The 16,755-nt window shown below is 47.3% G+C and overlaps 2 long non-coding RNA genes across 7 annotated transcripts in view; both read right to left on the bottom strand.

Annotated features, from left to right (window-relative positions):
- LOC120400351 overlaps nt 1-16,755 on the bottom strand; it is a 66,496-nt gene that overhangs the window by 14,049 nt on the left and 35,692 nt on the right. The window lies entirely within an intron of this gene.
- Nucleotides 164-15,941, bottom strand: LOC120400353. Of its 2 annotated transcripts, none has more exons than XR_005595764.1 (3): nt 15,510-15,941; nt 1,003-1,135; nt 164-188 (listed from the first exon to the last, which is right to left on the bottom strand). It is a non-coding gene; the product is annotated as an uncharacterized LOC120400353 (long non-coding RNA). The 2 variants fall into 2 exon arrangements; XR_005595765.1 differs by lacking the exon at nt 15,510-15,941 and adding an exon at nt 8,958-9,037.

Genomic DNA, 16,755 nt, shown 5'->3' with positions numbered 1-16,755 from the left:
AAGGCCCGCCTTTATACTTCCGGGTCGGCGCTGACCCTTTGCGGGGTAGGCTCAGAGCTCTTTAGCTCCCCCAGTCCAGCCTCTTCCTCCTCCGGGCGGCTGGGTACCTGATAAACAGACAGGCACAATTCCCACTCCATTGTGACCTAAATTTTGGGTCCCATTCCTGGTTGAAAGAGGCTTCCAGGCTGAAAAACAGAGATGAACAAATTACATTACTCTGCCACCTGAGAATGGGCTTCACAGAAGTAACACGTCTCTCTGCACACCCAGATATACTCGTGGGGAGAGAAGGGAGGCAGTGCGTCTAATACAGAGCACTCCAGCAGACCCGTATATAGGAGAAAACCACAGCATGGCCTCATGGATTGGAGAGTGCAAAATACTGATTAAAATGGGAGCAGGACTGGGTCCATACATTTAATTTTGAAATCTCATTAAGTAAGGTTAGACTTCTACAGGGATAAGCGGGAGCAGTCTCCTTCTTTACAATGGCTATTTAGCAGAATTACCTGTTCTCTTAAACCTCAATCTGCAAATTGCATTTTCCCAACCAAATAGACAAATGTAGGGAAAAGTCAAATTACGGCTCGGCAGGTAACATTTCATCACGTTTAAGCTTAATGGAGTCCATATACAAGCTAAAGGATAATAGTTTGAGGTATATTTGTTTGCTTGGGATTTTAAAACACAGGAGCACATTGTAGTATTTAATGTGCTGATCATATAGTTCTCTTTGGGACATATTTATTCCTCATTTTAAATTGCTTTAAAACCATATAATTTTATGAGTTAGTACTATATATTTGTATAAAGAAGTTCCATCTCAGTTTGGAAAGAGAATTGCGTGTATTAGCTGAAAGTTAATTTAACTATATCACACAATGGGAACTATTTTCTTGGGTATTCTTCAAATCACCATTGATAATGAGGTTTAAAGAACCTCCACATTGAAGTTATAGTTTGTAACAGGATTTAAATAGGTAGAAATGTGTATCTCACTTTTCATCTCTTCCGCATAATTCTGGGTCTCCTTCAGAAACTGTTTAGCTGTTTTCAGTTCTTCTTGCAGCTGATGGATTTCTTGAGATTTTTGATCAGACTGGCAGCGAAGAAGGTTTTTTTCCTCCATTTCCTACAACAAAACATTAGTTACAAAACAGTTGATTAAGTCAATAGAGAGTAGTGTGATGTGGTATACTACCCATCTGAGTGCCATGAAGACTCTGGAAAGTTGAACCTTGGTTTCTAAACACATACATGAGTTAGGAACACAAACGGCACTCTTGGCAGTCCTCAGAGGGCAGACAATCCTTTTGGGACGTCTCCCAGCTGGCACAGATCACAGCAGTACCTAGGTGGCTCAGGATATGGAACCAGGGAGCTGCAACCAGTTCTCTGGTGCCTGCCCATAGCAGATCTTGACACAGGATAGAATCCAGCCCACAAAAACTGAGCGTCAGTGAAGTTAAGTGATTTGCCCATAGCCACAGAGGGGAGTCAGTATCAGAACACGGAGAACTTTCCAGTTCTAGCTGCTGTTCTCAGACCATCCATCCTCAGTGTGGATGAGTCAAATATATGAAGTTGCTCTTGGGAGCAAGATAGCATTAGATGTGAAGTCTTATTAGTCAGTAATACCTGGGGCTCGGGATAGTACATTTTCTAAGCATCTTTTTCCAAAAAAGTTAAGAAAAGTTAAAATACCCCATACAACTATGTCCTACCTGGGAACTGAAATAAAAGTTATTTCTAAGAAACTAACTCCTTCCACCCATCTGTTCCTGCATTGCTGGGTAACAGATGGCATGGCACTGGTGGGACTCTACTGGAAGCAAGCCATCATTTCTTCATCTACTTACTACGAGCAGATGGGCACCAGTGCACAGAGGCCAAATTCAAGAAAAGGGAGGGTCTGGATGGAAAACAAATTAAAACCTTGCCGACACAGCAAGTCTGTATTTTCAGCTATTTAAACAAGTCACCCAAAGAACATAACTAGAAGCATCAACGGTTTTAGTTATTTTCCTTTTGTCTCACAACCTCCTAGTCCAAAATATCCAACTGCTATACCAGAACAAACACACACACACACACACTCTCTGCTATCAATCATTCTAAAAGACACAGGTGTCAAGAGACAACATTTACAGACAATGCTGATGTGTAACAAATGTTTCAAAGCTGTATGAATTATCAGCTTCCTGTGTTCTAAATATCAACAAAATTCAAGGGGTTCAAACGGCTGAAACGCCCACCCCTCTTGCTGTGACTCAGCACAAGTGGCTCTGATTAAGAAGCATTCAACAAAAAGCTGGAACCAACAACCCAACATAGCTGCAAAAAAAAAATAAAAAAAATCCCATGCTCTGATGCTGAACGTTCACAAAACCATTTACAAGAAATGCATTCTCCTACCTTAATCTGGTAAGGCTACAGCCCATCATTTGTATTTACAATTTGGCCTCAACCACATAGGCCATCATTAACTCTTGCTCGAATCATCGCAATCCAACGTATTTAGACTTGAATGCTTCTGCCCTGCAAAATCTGCAAGAGTTACAGAACACAGCAGCACACCTCCTCAGTAATACAGGTTCACTTGAGTACATCAGTCCTATGTTTCACTCACTCCGCTCATTCCTCAACAGAACACTGAATCAAATCTCGGTCTTTATTTTCAAAGCTGTAAAGGAAATGGGCCCAATATACCATCTTACTCTCTCAGACTTCAGTAGCTGTGTTCCTCAGGAACAACTGTCTACACATCAGAAGTAAAACTAGCAGATGCAGCAGACAGGGCTTTTTCAGGAGCTGGCCCAATACTATGAAATTCACTCCAGCAAAAACTGAGAATGACAACTAACATCACCATTTTTCGTATTTAACCCCCGCCCCCCCGCCAACGCACACACTCTTTGCCCTCTGGGACAGTGATTTTCAACCTCTTTGCCATTTGCAGACCCTAGAAAATTTCAAATGGAAGTGCAGACCTCTTTGGAAATCTTAGACATGGTCTGTGGACCCCCACAGGCCACGGCTTGAAAACCACTGTTCCGTTGTAACAACAACCTTTCGAGAACCCCTTAGACAGGGGTCTGTGCACCACAGGTTGAAAACCACTGCTCTGGGGGATATGGGAGAAATAGGAACCTCAAATAACCTCAAATAACAGATGCTAGTCACCTTAATTATTCTTAATTATTCTGGAAAGCATTCAGATACAACAGCAATTGGCACAATAGAAGAACTTAAAAAAACCCAATCGCTGATGTTGCTTCTATGACTATTCTGAGTTCTCTTCCCTTTCATTTTCCTTCTAACGCCAAATTAAAGGAAAAATCTTTTAATCTACAATCAAGGTTTTTTAAAAATCAAAAGTTACAGCCAGATGCTTTTTGTGTAAATTGGAATAACTTTACTGATTTCAATGGAGCTATGCTGATATATGCCAGAGCAGGATCTGGCTTCATAGTTAGAATTTTGTTGATAATGCTAGTCTATAGTGCTTGAAAAAGTTAAAATGTACAAATCATTTGGGGGATTTTCCCACTCCTCCATGAAATCTTAGAATTAAGCAAAACACACTTATACTTAGGAAGCAGCTAATGTTTCTAGAAGTTCCAAATCAACTCAAACAGATATTTAATATATTTTATTTTTTAAGACTAAACAAAGAGTCTACATAATTAGATTAGACAAATAATTCCATATGAACTGTAACCCTATCTGAGATATGCTGGTGCAAAAACATAATATTAAACCCTGACCATACAACCAATTTTTGGCCTGGAGTCAGTCCATATGGAATCAATTGCAAAAACTGCAAGATCGGGGCCTTATTTTGTATCACAGCTATAGGTCTTGTGACAGGGTCGGGCCAGAGGGCTACAGGAGAGTGAGCCTATTGGGATCCAGGAAGTGGGGAGCCCACTGCTAAAAGATCACCCCAGCCTTAAGGGGGGATCCACAGGACCTGGAAAGCAAGTGGTTTCAGGAGACAACTAATGAAATAACAAGGACAGACGTGCTGTCAAAGGGTCAGTCGAAGGGAACCTGATGGGGACACCGAGCAGAGAACCCCAGACAGCTCCCTCTGCTCCTCGAAGGCATCACGGGAGTCAGTGAACGCCACCCAGAGGAACTCTGCCCAGATGCGTGAATGGATGGAGGACCGGAAAGAGGCCCCACAGTTACAGGAGACTCCATTGGCCAACCTCCTCTCCCTGGTTTTATAGACAGCCATTTCAGCCAGGGCCAGGAGGAGGTTGACCAAGAGGTCCCATGACTTTGTGGGGCCACCAATAGCCAGTGCATAAATAAGGAGGTGAGGGGAAAAGTGCAGCCAAAGACGCAATTGGATATCTGTGAGGAGCCAGAATAGAGGCTGCAGCTTGGCGTACTCCAGGTAAACGTGCACCAGAGTCTCCCTCACGCCGAGGAAAGGGCAGGTGTCCAGGACAGGGGTGAACTGCGCCAATTACATGCTCGTGCTCACAGCCCCTAAAGGAGCCACCAACTGACATCCCCGGCGAGCTTTGGGAGCAGGGTGGAGTATAGACTGGCCCACCGGGGCTCCCCACCCTCTAGAGGAGGCAGGAAGTCCCTCCACTTTGTGTCAGGGTGGGGCGAAGGTGAGGAAGTGCAAGGTGTGGAGCACGAGCACATACAGATGTTTCCTTGGCACAGTCTGGAAACAAACTGGCGTCAAGTCGTGCAGCCGGCTTACAGTGAAGGGGCAGGGAAACCGGTTGGGTCCACAACGCAGGGGCCCGCTACAGGAGAGCGAGAGAAGGCAGAAATATTAGCCCCAGATTAAGCAGGTCCTTTTCCCCTGGGTAAGATAACAGGGCAGTTCCAGAAAAATCAGGAATTTGCTGACAATTAAGGAGGCTAAACACCTGGAGCCAATTAAGAAGATCCTAGAATCAATTAAGATAGGCAGGCTAATCAGGGCACCTGGTTTAAAAAGGACCTCACTCAGTCAGTCAGTGGTGTGCGCAGGCGCTAAAGAGAGAGGGCCTGCGCTGGAGGACTGAGGAGTACAAACGCTATCTGGCATCAGGAGGAAGGTCCTGTAGTGAGGATAAAGTAAGATGTTGGGAGGAGCTATGGGGAAGTAGCCCAGGGAGTTGTACCTGTCACACGGGTGTTACGTGTAACACTGTAGACAGCTGCGATCCACATCCACAGGGCCCTGGGCTGAAACCCAGAGTAGAGGCGGGGCCTGGGTTCCCCCCCATTCTCCCCCTATTGGATATAAAGAGGAGTTGACTTGGACTGTGGGTCCCACCAGAGGAAGGTCCTGGCCTGTCCCCTGACCCACTAGGTAGGTCAGCAGAGACTGTGGGGATTGTTCTCCTTCCTTTCCTCATGCTGGCCAGTGATGGGGTTAGCTGAGTGAATGGCAGGTTTGAGCCACAAAACTGGCCAAACTGAAGGCTGCCCTGAATCTCTGAGGTAAGCAAATCCGCCAATAAGTGCAGGACCCACCAAGGCAGAGGAGGAACTTTGTCACAGTCTTTTAAGATGGTCCAAAAGAGGACAGCCAGAATAAGACAGTATCGAAACACAACTTCTGGTGGAAATACACTATTCTCCAACACAGAGCTTGCAGAGTTCCCTGGGAGTCAGTAAGGCATAAATGGCACCAGTTCTTACTGATTTCCAGTTTAAATTATTAATTATTCCAGTTCCTTTGACTGGTTTGCTAGTAAAGCCTGTTTTGCTCTGCACAGCTTCTGTGTTAAGCTCACTGGAGTCCTTTTTCCAAACGGTGTTTCACTGCTATTGCCTATGAGGAAAACACATCACATTTTATTTGTAGTCATATTTAATCTATTTTAAAAAATTAAAAATTCCTGATGTCACCGTAAACGATGAGCTCCAAAGATAGTTAGAAAACAAAGCAAAAGAATAAGCCATGTTCTGCTTCCTCCTACAGAAAGAGAAGTTTGGAGTAACTGTTGACTTCTGTGTTGTATAACTAAGAGCAGAATTTGGCCCTAAACCTTGAAACTCAGCACGATGGCTTCAAAAAAAAGTACAATTAAAAATAGCTCAGATATCTGAAAAATCCATCCTCCTTTCACTCTCTAATCCTGGGTTCTAGATTCTGTATCATACCAAAAACAGTACAGGTTACGGTAACACAAATCTTTAACTCAAGACTGGGCAAGGTTATGAACAATATTTTCAGGCACATTTTCAAGTATATAGTTGTAATGTATAAATATAGTCATAATTTAAGCAATAGTTATAGTACAGTCTGGTAATCATTGGGAATCCTAACCAGTGCTTTCTTTTAAGCTCAATCATAAGGGCAGCAGATTCAACACTTGCTCTCCATTTTTTTTTAACATAACATATTTTGTCAAAGCGAGCACCTATTGGGATTAGAAGATCCTTCCCCATTCCCACTCAGTCCTCAACTGTTCACTTGAGAGGTAACATTTAGGTGTTGGACTGATGATCTGCTATCACCAAATATGCCATTGAACAGCCAACAAACAGAAAGCATCAATACCAAACTGGACTCAATTCTGTACAATTGAAATACCAAGAAATTGACAAATTACCTTTTCCACTTACCATATATTCAAGGAATAGGTTACATGTTCAGAAAAAACAGTATTAGTACACCTTATTTCCCCGTTTTTATGGACCAACAAAGACATTCAGCTTGCACCTCTGTCTCCATAACCACATTCTTCGGGGTAAGGAAATTAGTGTCGTGCTATCCTCAATCTTAAATTGATCACCTGACTTTATATCGCTATGTAAACCAGGAAGTTAACAAGAGCATAACTGTAACACCATCAAATTCTAACTGGTTTTCAACCTTTTTAATCCGTTTTATATCCGTCATAATAGCTCTATAGTACTCCAAATTAAAAAGGAAGTAAATTTATTACCAACGTCAAGAGAGAAAAAAATGAGAATGACCTAGTTCCAGTCTAGAAAGGAGTAGGCTTTTCTGGATAAAAACCTATAGACGTACAAGTTTCAGTATGAATCAAGTGTTTCAAGAGTAAACCTGGAAAGAAGAGTATGTGTAGAGAAAATACTAACCACCTCTGTAGAAAAGGTTTGATTAACGTGCTCACACAGCTAGGATGACACATAGCTATGGCGGACAGCTATCGTGGACAAATTTACAACCTCTGTATTAAGTCAGTGTAGACCATGTCTATCATAAATAAAAAAGCAGTTTTCTATTAGAGAGTGGGGGTAGAAAAGAAGCAGTGCTCGTATCAGAACAAGGCTAAAGGGAACGGTTGTAGGGCATTACCCCCAGACTGCCTTTGGGCCCATCTGCTACCTCAGTTTACCTTCACTCTTGCATCAAACCAGATATCACATGTGGCGATTTTACAGTAGTGCTCTCTTCCAGGTTGGTTTATTATCATAACACAAGTTTTTCCAGGTCTTGATCAGAGCATGCCCATCCTTGTAGTCCAACCCCTCTCCTAGCTGGGACTTCTGCATCCTGCAGGCCCATCAATGGAGGCTTATCCCTGCACCGCTTCCAGTTCCTTGTAAATCTCTACCCCCAAAAGGCTTCTGCCTCGGAGTTCTAGAAAATTGCCACCTGTCCTCTTCACAGGCCCTCTGCCTGGGCACTAAGGAGAGAGAGTCTCTCTCTGGCCTCTCTCACACATTTTGTGTCTCTCTCTCTTTAATGACCACAGGCTGCCCTTTTACCTGTCAGCAGGCCCGGTTTAGATGCATGCTTCTGTCACATGACCCTTGTATTTATTCCCATCATACAGGGAGATGGGCTAAACCTGACAAAAGGTGCTGCTGTGCCCCAGTCTTTTAATGGACCAGCTCACCCTGTGACAGGAACATACCACAGCTTGCTCTGACCTGTGATATGTTTAGTTGCACTTAAATATTAGTCACATATAGATCTTCACACTAGTGCTAGTGCTTCCCCTCTGCTTTCTCCTAAGCACCCTCCTATCCTCCAGCAAGACACTTGCTCCATCCCATGTCCTCAAGTACACTGGGGTGGCCTTTGGGTGGATGGCCAGGGACCAAATGACAGGCCTACTGCTGAAGCCTCTGGGATGAGGAGGGCTCACTCTCAGACCCCGTGGAAGATTCTTCCCTAGGAAGAGACTAGAGTGGAGCTGAGGTGGCCTCATGCTGGTAGCCATGGCTTGTTGGGGATCACCCTTACACCAGGAGCAGCACCACGGGGAAAGTGACCCGTGTCTCAGAGCTGGAGATGCGCTTCACGGTACCGAGGACTGCTGCCGGGAAGGTGGAGGCCAGCGACATGATGATGGGGAGCGTCAGGCTGGGGAGCGGTGCCACATCGAAATCCCAGAAGGTAGCCTCATCACAGATTTCCCTTTAGAGGAAACCGCCTTTGAAAGGTCTCCCAAAGATGGGCCTAGGTCCCCATGCATGGGTGGCACAGGGAGAGACATCAAGTCTCTTGCTGCTCGCAATGCCTCCAATGTTGAAGGTGCCATGAAATGTCGTGGGCCCTGACGGCTCCCAAGAGTAGGTGCTAACTACTAACACTACAGTAACGAGATACAAGAAAAAACTCAGAGTCCAAAGTTAAAGAAACCACTATCGGACTTGTGAAAACAAGGAGCGTTCAATAACCGTAACTGGTGCAAAGAAGGAACTGAGCGGGCTTGGGGCCAGCAGGGCCCAATGTACGGCGCATAAGCACAGGGCTCCAGAGGTTGCCAAAGCCGGCCCTAGGGGTACCATTAGGGGAAAAAAATACTGACAGCGTGCACGTGGGCACGCACACATCAAATATGGAATCGACATGAGCAAGCACTCAAAAAAGAAGAATCCAGTCTTGCGTGCCTGAAGCACATATGCACCTAGAGTGGGATCTACGGACAAATACTCAATGAATAACTTGTTCACTCTGGTAATAGTGGTCTGGAGGCAACTTTAAACTTGTGAAAAAATGGGTCTTGTCTTACCTTTTCCTTCTCTTTTATTTTCTATTCTAAGGAGTGACGATTGCGTTCTACAATTCGTCTTTGATGATTCAGTAGTTTCCATTTTTGCACCACCATTTCATGCTATAAAGAAGTTTAATCATAAATCACAGTGATGCAAGGGAATATTTATTATTTCTACTACAATAGCAATCCCACCCCTGCAATCAGGATTGAAAGCCCACTTTAGTAGGCACTTAAAAAAAATGAAATACATACGAGGAAGTCATGGTCTCTGCCCCAAAACTGCTTACAGTCTTCCATGACGGAGTGAACGCCCACAACACAGGCATTCCATACCAAACTGATAACAGATTACACTTGGCTATAATACAAGTGTGTGCTAAGTTTCCATAAGTAAGCAGCAAAACTAAAAAAAACTAGAAGTGTTTAGGCACAGGGGATAAATTCAATGCAACTTTCAATTTACAATGAATCAGCACATTGATTCAACAGAAAACAATTACTGAACTATTTTGAACAGCAAGAACAGAACAATTTTCATTGTTTGAAGTAGGTTAGACTGAAATTTTAAACTGAAAGTCAATATGCTAAGAATTTCCTTTTAGAGGAAATTCTCCTATTAGAAGTGTTTCAGTTTATCTGTCATTTTATTAAAATAATATACTGCTTGTAATTTTGGTGGTTGATAGAGAACTAGAGTACACTGAAACTCCATTTAATAAATTCCCAGTGTAATTTCTATTGTGAAAACAATCTGCTGATAAAAGTCTGAAAGTTGCCCAAAGCACACTACTATACATTTTCTCAGAACACAATACTACCGGGTGTAATACTACTGCTCCTTTGCCTCTTACAGTTTCATTGTGTTCACGTTTTTATTTTCTGAAATCTTTTCTTTAAGACAGGTAACTATTCTTAAAGGTAATAAAAAAGGGAACCGCTGATAAGATTTAAATCATCTTTGTGGTTGGATGCTTTTAAACCAAAAGATAATTTACTTGAATATAATTTTAAAGGGATGTGAAAAATGCTACTGGCATATGTGGAGATATATTTCATTTTAAATGTATGCTTTATTGAAGTGAGGTCCTGCTTACACATTAATAAATTAGTGAGAATATTATTGGAATAGAACATTGTGACAAGAGCATCTCCTGTTGCTTCAGCTTCGATGTATTTATGGAATGTAAATATGGTGAAAAGCCAATGATTTTCACAGAAGGAGACAGTGGTGCTGTTAAAATGTCTTTTTATGACACTTTCAAATGGCTTTAGTATATATAAGATATCTGTGTTTCTTAGATATTTGTTATCGTTGTTCAGTCTACCACAATAACAATATGGCATTGCTGGCTGCCTCATTAGGGAGCTGGCCTACTCTTTGTTCAGTCTATCAGAGCAACTTCTGCACCTTGAAAACTTTTTCTTTGTGGATATCTTCCCCACAGCACACACCCATGTAACTGGTTAAAAAAAAGGGGGGGGGGAGAAAGGAACTGATCACTAATCCCAAAAGGCACAGGACAGCAGATGATCCCACTAGTTTCCATGGTTCTCCTGCTATGCTGTCCAGTATATCAATGCAGTGGGAGATCTACTAAACCAAACCACTTCATGCAGTGGCAAGGAAGCTCCTGCAGAGAAAGGAAGTGCTGTGCAGGCTGCTGAAATCTTGCCCACCCTATCCCATATAGCAAAGTGTAGGTCCCATTACAGGTATGGGAAGGTAGGGGCCAACTAAGGATTTGCCTCTATGGGCTGGTCTACACTGGGGGGGGGGGGGGAGAGAAGGGAAATTGATCTAAGGCCTGGTCTACACTAGGACTTTAATTCGAATTTATCAGCGTTAATTCGAACTAACCGCTCAACCGTCCACACCAGGAAGCCATTTAATTCGAACTAGAGGGCTCTTTAGTTCGAATTTGGTACTCCACCCCGGCAGGTGGAGTAACGCTAAATTCGCACTTGCTAGCTCGAATTAGGCTTGGTGTGGATGCTAATCGAACTTAGCAGCTCCGGGAGCTATCCCACAGTGCACCACTCTGTTGACGCTCTGGACAGCAGTCCGAGCTTGGATTCTCTGGCCAGCCACACAGGAAATGACCCGCGAAAATTTGAATTCATTTTCCTGTCTGGGCGGTTTGAATCTGACGTTCTGGTTGCACATCGGGCGAGCTCCGCAGCACCTGCAACGATGCAGAGCTCTCCAGCAGAGGAGTCCGGGCAATCCCAGAATAGAAAGAGGTCCCCAGCATGGACTGACCGGGAAGTCCAGGATCTGATCGCTGTGTGGGGCGAGGAGTCTGTGCTTTGGAGCTGCGCTCCAACAAGCGGAGCGAAGACCTTCGAGAAGGTCTCTAAAGCCATGAAAGAGAAAGGATACAGCCGGGATGCGATGCAGTGCCGCGTGAAAGTGAAGGACCTAAGACAAGGGTATCAAAAAGTCAGAGCGGCAAGCGGACGCTCCGAGCCCAGCCCCAGACATGCCGCTTCTACGAGGCACTGCATGCCATTCTAGGTGGGTCTGCCACAGTGCCCACCAGTGACGGTGGACTCCGAGGACGGAATAGTGTACCGGACAGTTCCCCCTCCTGTTCGCCGATGGGGAAAGATGAGGAAGGGTCTTTGGAGGACGGCGCAGGCGACATCGAACCCACTCCCGCTTTCCCTGACAGCCAGGATCTCTTCATCACCCTCACAGAGATCCCCTACCAACCGTCCCCGCCGTTAACCGGACTCGGAATCAGGGAAGGATCAGGCGGTAAGTGCTACAAACAGGGAAACATTTATTTTTTTAAGAAACAGGGATATATATAAAAATAGAAATACTATATAAAAATTTTTAAATATGAAACTATACAAACAGCAGGTCTACACATATAGGAATGGAGCAATAGTCCTCTGGGGATAGTTCAAAAATGCTCTCAGAGAGCAGCTGGAAAAGCCTCAGCAAGAGGTTTCTTGGGAGAGGTGCTTTATTGGGTGCTCCGTTGAAGCACACTCTTCCGCGCCATGCCATCCTCAGGTACAGGGGGACCATCGCCTCTACGAGCATGGCAGCGTAGGGTCCTGGTCTGTGCAGGGCTTCTGTTAACATCCGCTCTCTCTGTGTGCGCCTGACACGCCTCAGGGTGATGTCGTTGTGGAAGTGCTGCATCTAATTAGTGGAATTAGTGTACTGTTACTATTGTGCATGGTAGACTTTTACTTTGCATAAGAATGACCCTCGCTTAACAGAGTTTTACTTTGCATAAGAATGACCTCGCTTAACAGAGTTTTACTTTGCATAAGAATGACCCTCGCTTAACAGCCACTTGTGGCAGGCCTCAGAGGAAAAGCATACAGGGGTCTTTCCCGTTCACTGGCGGGAGATGCCGCATAACGCTCATCTTTTCTGCTTTGCACATTGCCTCCAGCAGGAGAGCACAGCTAAGCACTAACTGATAAGCACTCTGTACTGTAAGGCTTACCAGGACTTTGTGCAAGAGGGATGCAGCTATCTTTCCTCGCTTGTGCGCTCTCCAGTGCAATGGCGCCGCCAATGAGAGCGTATTCCGAAATCTCGGACTAGTTCTGAGATCTCCTGAGACTTGGTTCCCTCTTTGGTCTTGTTCACTGAAACTGACTAGACTGTGTTTACTGTTGGCAAACATGTATGTGTTCAAGGAAATCACCTACTTTTTCACATCACACAGCTTCGGCTCCTTCCCGGACTGCCCCGCCATCCCCCTCGCAGAGGCTGGCTCGGATTAGACGCCGAAAGAAAAAGACAAGGGACGACATGTTCCAGGAACTGATGGCCAGCTCCAGAGCGGAGGCGGCAGAGCAGAGACAGTCGAGGGAGAGCCTGTGTCAGCAGCATCGCACACACCTGGAACGGGAGGATAGGTGGCGGCAGGAAGACCAGCAGGCGACTCAAACGCTGCTTGGTCTAATGAGGGAGCAAACGGAGACGCTCCGGCGCCTTGTAGATGTTCTTCAAGACCGCAGTCAGGAGGAGAGAGCCCCCCTGCAGTGCATCTGCAACCGCCCTCCAACGCCAAGAAGTCCTGTCCCCCCCTCACCCAAAGTGACAAGACGGAGGGGCGGTAGGGGCCGTGAGAACTGTCCCTGCACCGCAGCACACCGATAATGTTAGAGACAACTGTCTCGCTGTAAATTTGTACAAGCTCTTTCTTTACAGCATCAACCAGTCCCAACTCCAAGTTCAAACCCCCCACTGTGTATTACATTATTAAAAGCGGTTTGGTGTTACTGACTGTTTCCGTCACGTTTCTGGTGTCAGAAGACTTTCTGTTGTTCTGTGGGGGGGGGGGGTAATTGTAATGTCACTGCATAGCCCACAGTGCCATGCTACAGACTTGGCTGCAGGGTCAACTGCAGGGCACACACAGACTGCAGTCACTAGGCACCAGGGACAGTCTGTGTGGTGTATGCTGCCCAGGTCTTTCCTTGAGGTGTATGCTTGTGCAGGGTCCTGGTGCCTGACATCCCCGAATGTAAAGGCAGGCTTCCCTTCACATGCATTTGGACCGTAGTCACGATCCTCCCCGGTGCCCCGAGCCCCAAAAATAGACCTCATCCAGGGGCAGATACTCACCCTTCCCCCACACCCCTCACCCCTTCCAACGCCCAAACCCACAGCCGTCATGGTAACCCCTATCCAAGGACGGCACCCCTCGCCCCTTCCTGCAAACCCACCCATCAGTGCACACCTTAACCAGCACAGAATGCTTCCATGTTTCAACGAATAAACAGAAATGCAAAGTCAACGAAAGATTTATTATTAATTACTAAAACATGTCCTTAGTTTTAAAACGTCCTTGGGAAGTGGGAAAACTTGGTTTATGATCAGGCTCTCTTAAAATCAAGTGGACAGTCACAGGTTACCCTGCTCTGCGAGGAAACTCGCTTTCAAAGCCTCCCTGATGCATATCGCTTCCCGCTGGGATATTCTCTCAGCACGGGTGTCTGGCTGATCGTAAACAGCAGCCAGGCGATTTGCCTCAACCTCCCAAGCGGCCAAAAAGGTCTCGCCCTTGCTCTCACAGAGATTGTGGAGCACACAGCAAGCAGCAATAACTACGGGGATATTCTGTTCGCTGATGTCCGAGCGAGTCAGTAAGGTCCGCCATCTCCCCTTGAGACGTCCGAAAGCACACTCCACCACCATTCTGCACTTGCTCAGCCGGTAGTTGAAGAGTTCCTTTTCAGTGTCCAAGGCGCCTGTATAGGGCTTCATGAGCCAGGGCATTAGCGGGTAGGCCGGGTCCCGAGGATCACTGTAGGCATCTGCACATCCCCAACCGTTATTTTGTGGTCCGGGAAGAAAGTGCCTGCCTGAGGCGTCTAAACAGACCAGAGTTCCTGAACACACGCGTCATGAACCTTGCCCGCCCACCCGACGTTGATGTTGGTAAAACGTCCCCATGGTCCACCAAAGCTTGCAGCACCATTGAAAAGTAGCCCTTTCGGTTAATGTACTCGCTGGCCTGGTGGGCTGGTGCCAGGATAGGGATGTGAGTCCCATCTATAGCCCCACCGCAGTTTGGGAATCCCATCGCGGCGAAGCCATCTATGATGGCCTGGACATTTCCGACAGTCACTACCTTTGAGAGCAGTTGCTCAACGATTGCGTGGGCTACTTGAATGACAGCAATCCCCACGGTAGATTTGCCCACGCCAAAGTGGTTCGCTACTGACCGGTAGCTGTCTGGCGTGGCAAGTTTCCAGAGGGCTATGGCCACTCGCTTCTGCACAGTCAGGGCTGCTCGCATCCTTGTGTCCTGGCGCTTCAGGGCAGGGGACAGCAAGTCACACAGTTCAAGGAAAGTGCCCTTACGCATCCTGAAGTTTCGCAGCCACTCTGTGTCATCCCAGACCTGCAGCACTATGCGGTCCCACCAGTCTGTGCTTGTTTCCCGGGCCCAGAATCGCCGTTCCACACCATGAACTTGACCCATTGCCACCATGATCTCCACTGCCCGGCGTACCCTGCTTTGTGAGAGGTCTGCGCCACTCTCCTCACCGTGCTGCCGGAGCCTCCTCGCCCGGTTTCTCAGCATCTGACTGTGGAAGAGGTGGACGATAATGTGCGAGGAGTTGACAATGGCCATAAGTGCAGCGATGATCGCAGCGGGCTCCATGCTCGCAGTGCTGTGGCGTCCACGCTGTAACCGACCAGAGAAGGCGCGAACAGATTTCCGCCCGGCGCTTTCAAGGAAGACAGGGAGGGCGGGATTGACGGTTCAATGACGACACATTTTTCCCCCCAGCATGCATTGGGGGGAAATCCCACAATTCAAATGGGCAGCGGGGAGTGCGGGAACTGTGGGATAGGTTCCCACAGTGCACCGCTTCCAAAGTCGAAGCTGGCCCTGTGAATGTGGACTAAGAAGTTCGAATTTGTGTATTTAGTATGGATACACAAATTCGACTTATTAAGGTCGAATCCACAAATTCGACTTAAGTAGATTCGAAATAGTCCTGTAGTGTAGACAAGCCCTTAGATACACAACTTCAGCTACGCTATTCACATAGCTGAGCTCGAAGTATCTTAGTTCGACTTACCTAGCTGTCCTCACGGCTGCAAATCGCCCGCCACGGCTCCCCTGTCAACTCCGCTTACTGCTTCTGCTGAGGTGGAGGCGGTGCCCGACTCCTCGCCCCGCCCCACACTCACCGGAGCGCCCGGGGCTGCCGGGTCCCCGCTCCCTTCCCCAGCGCTCAGGTTCGAACAACCGGCGCCGCACGGTCAGTCACACCCACCCACCCCCAGGATAGCGCTGATTGGCCATTAGCGCAGCCACTCACGAACCAGCAGCCACCATGGCCCAATGAGCTGTTTATTAGGGAGGTTCGGCAGCAACACGTCACCCAGTGTGGCCAATGGGAAGGTAGATCGCTCAGCGAGCCAGGGCTGCGTTCTGTGGGGCGGGGGAAAGGCAGCGTGGAAATGTTCTGGTGCCGGATAGTGAGCGGCGCGTCTGTTCTAACTGTGCACATCTGCCCCCCCCACCCCCACCAGGGCTGACCCTGCAGCTGGGCTCCTACTTACCTCAGTGGGACTCTTGCCTAGAGATCAGCTGCCTGGCATGGTGCCTACAAAGCCCGCTGGTCTTGGCTAGACAGGCGAGAAGCTGCGCCTGTTCCTTTCCTTACGCCTTTCTTTCCTTCCTCTAATGCCTAGTTCAAGGGGGGGGGGAACATCCCCACAATACAAGTTGCTCAGAAAGCTCTGCCAGCTCTTCACCCTACTTCACCTCAGGGCAGTGCCCGGGCGAGGGAGTGAGGCACTTGCCTCAGGTGCAGAAACTGGCGGAGAAAGAAAAAAGCCGCTGGCCCGGAGATATTTATAACCCAGGTGATCCCCTCCTGGCCCCAACTGCTGCCCCCACGCCTCTCATGAGTGCCCCCGGCCCCAACTTCCTCCCACCCCCCTCCTTCTGGACAGAGCAGCTCCATGCTGCCTCCCTGCAGCAATTGCTGCCGCAGGGTCCTAGCGCCCCCCATTTCCTGACCCTGAGCCTGCCCTTCCACCTCAGACTTTTTCATTTTCCAACGAGACCCTCCAGCAGCACAGAGCCCCTCACCCTCCGCCCGCAGTCACTGCTCCTGCCCCATGCTGGGCAAGAAGGTAGCCCCATCCCTCGCCCTCAGTGAGGTTACAGTCAGGGGCAACAGCAGGGGCAGAGCCGCATGCAGCACCTCCTGGCACCCACCACAGGGGAAGTGAGGGAGATTCCTGGACCTGAGAGGGTCCCTAGGAGCCAATGCAGTGACAGTGGTGGAGGTGAATGTGCTGCTGGGGGGGCAG

Source organism: Mauremys reevesii, linkage group 3 (assembly GCF_016161935.1).
Source record: "Mauremys reevesii isolate NIE-2019 linkage group 3, ASM1616193v1, whole genome shotgun sequence".
Classification (NCBI taxonomy): domain Eukaryota; kingdom Metazoa; phylum Chordata; order Testudines; family Geoemydidae; genus Mauremys; species Mauremys reevesii.
The sequence above is the reverse complement of the archived record's forward strand: the minus strand, read 5'-3'. Positions and strand labels throughout refer to the sequence as shown.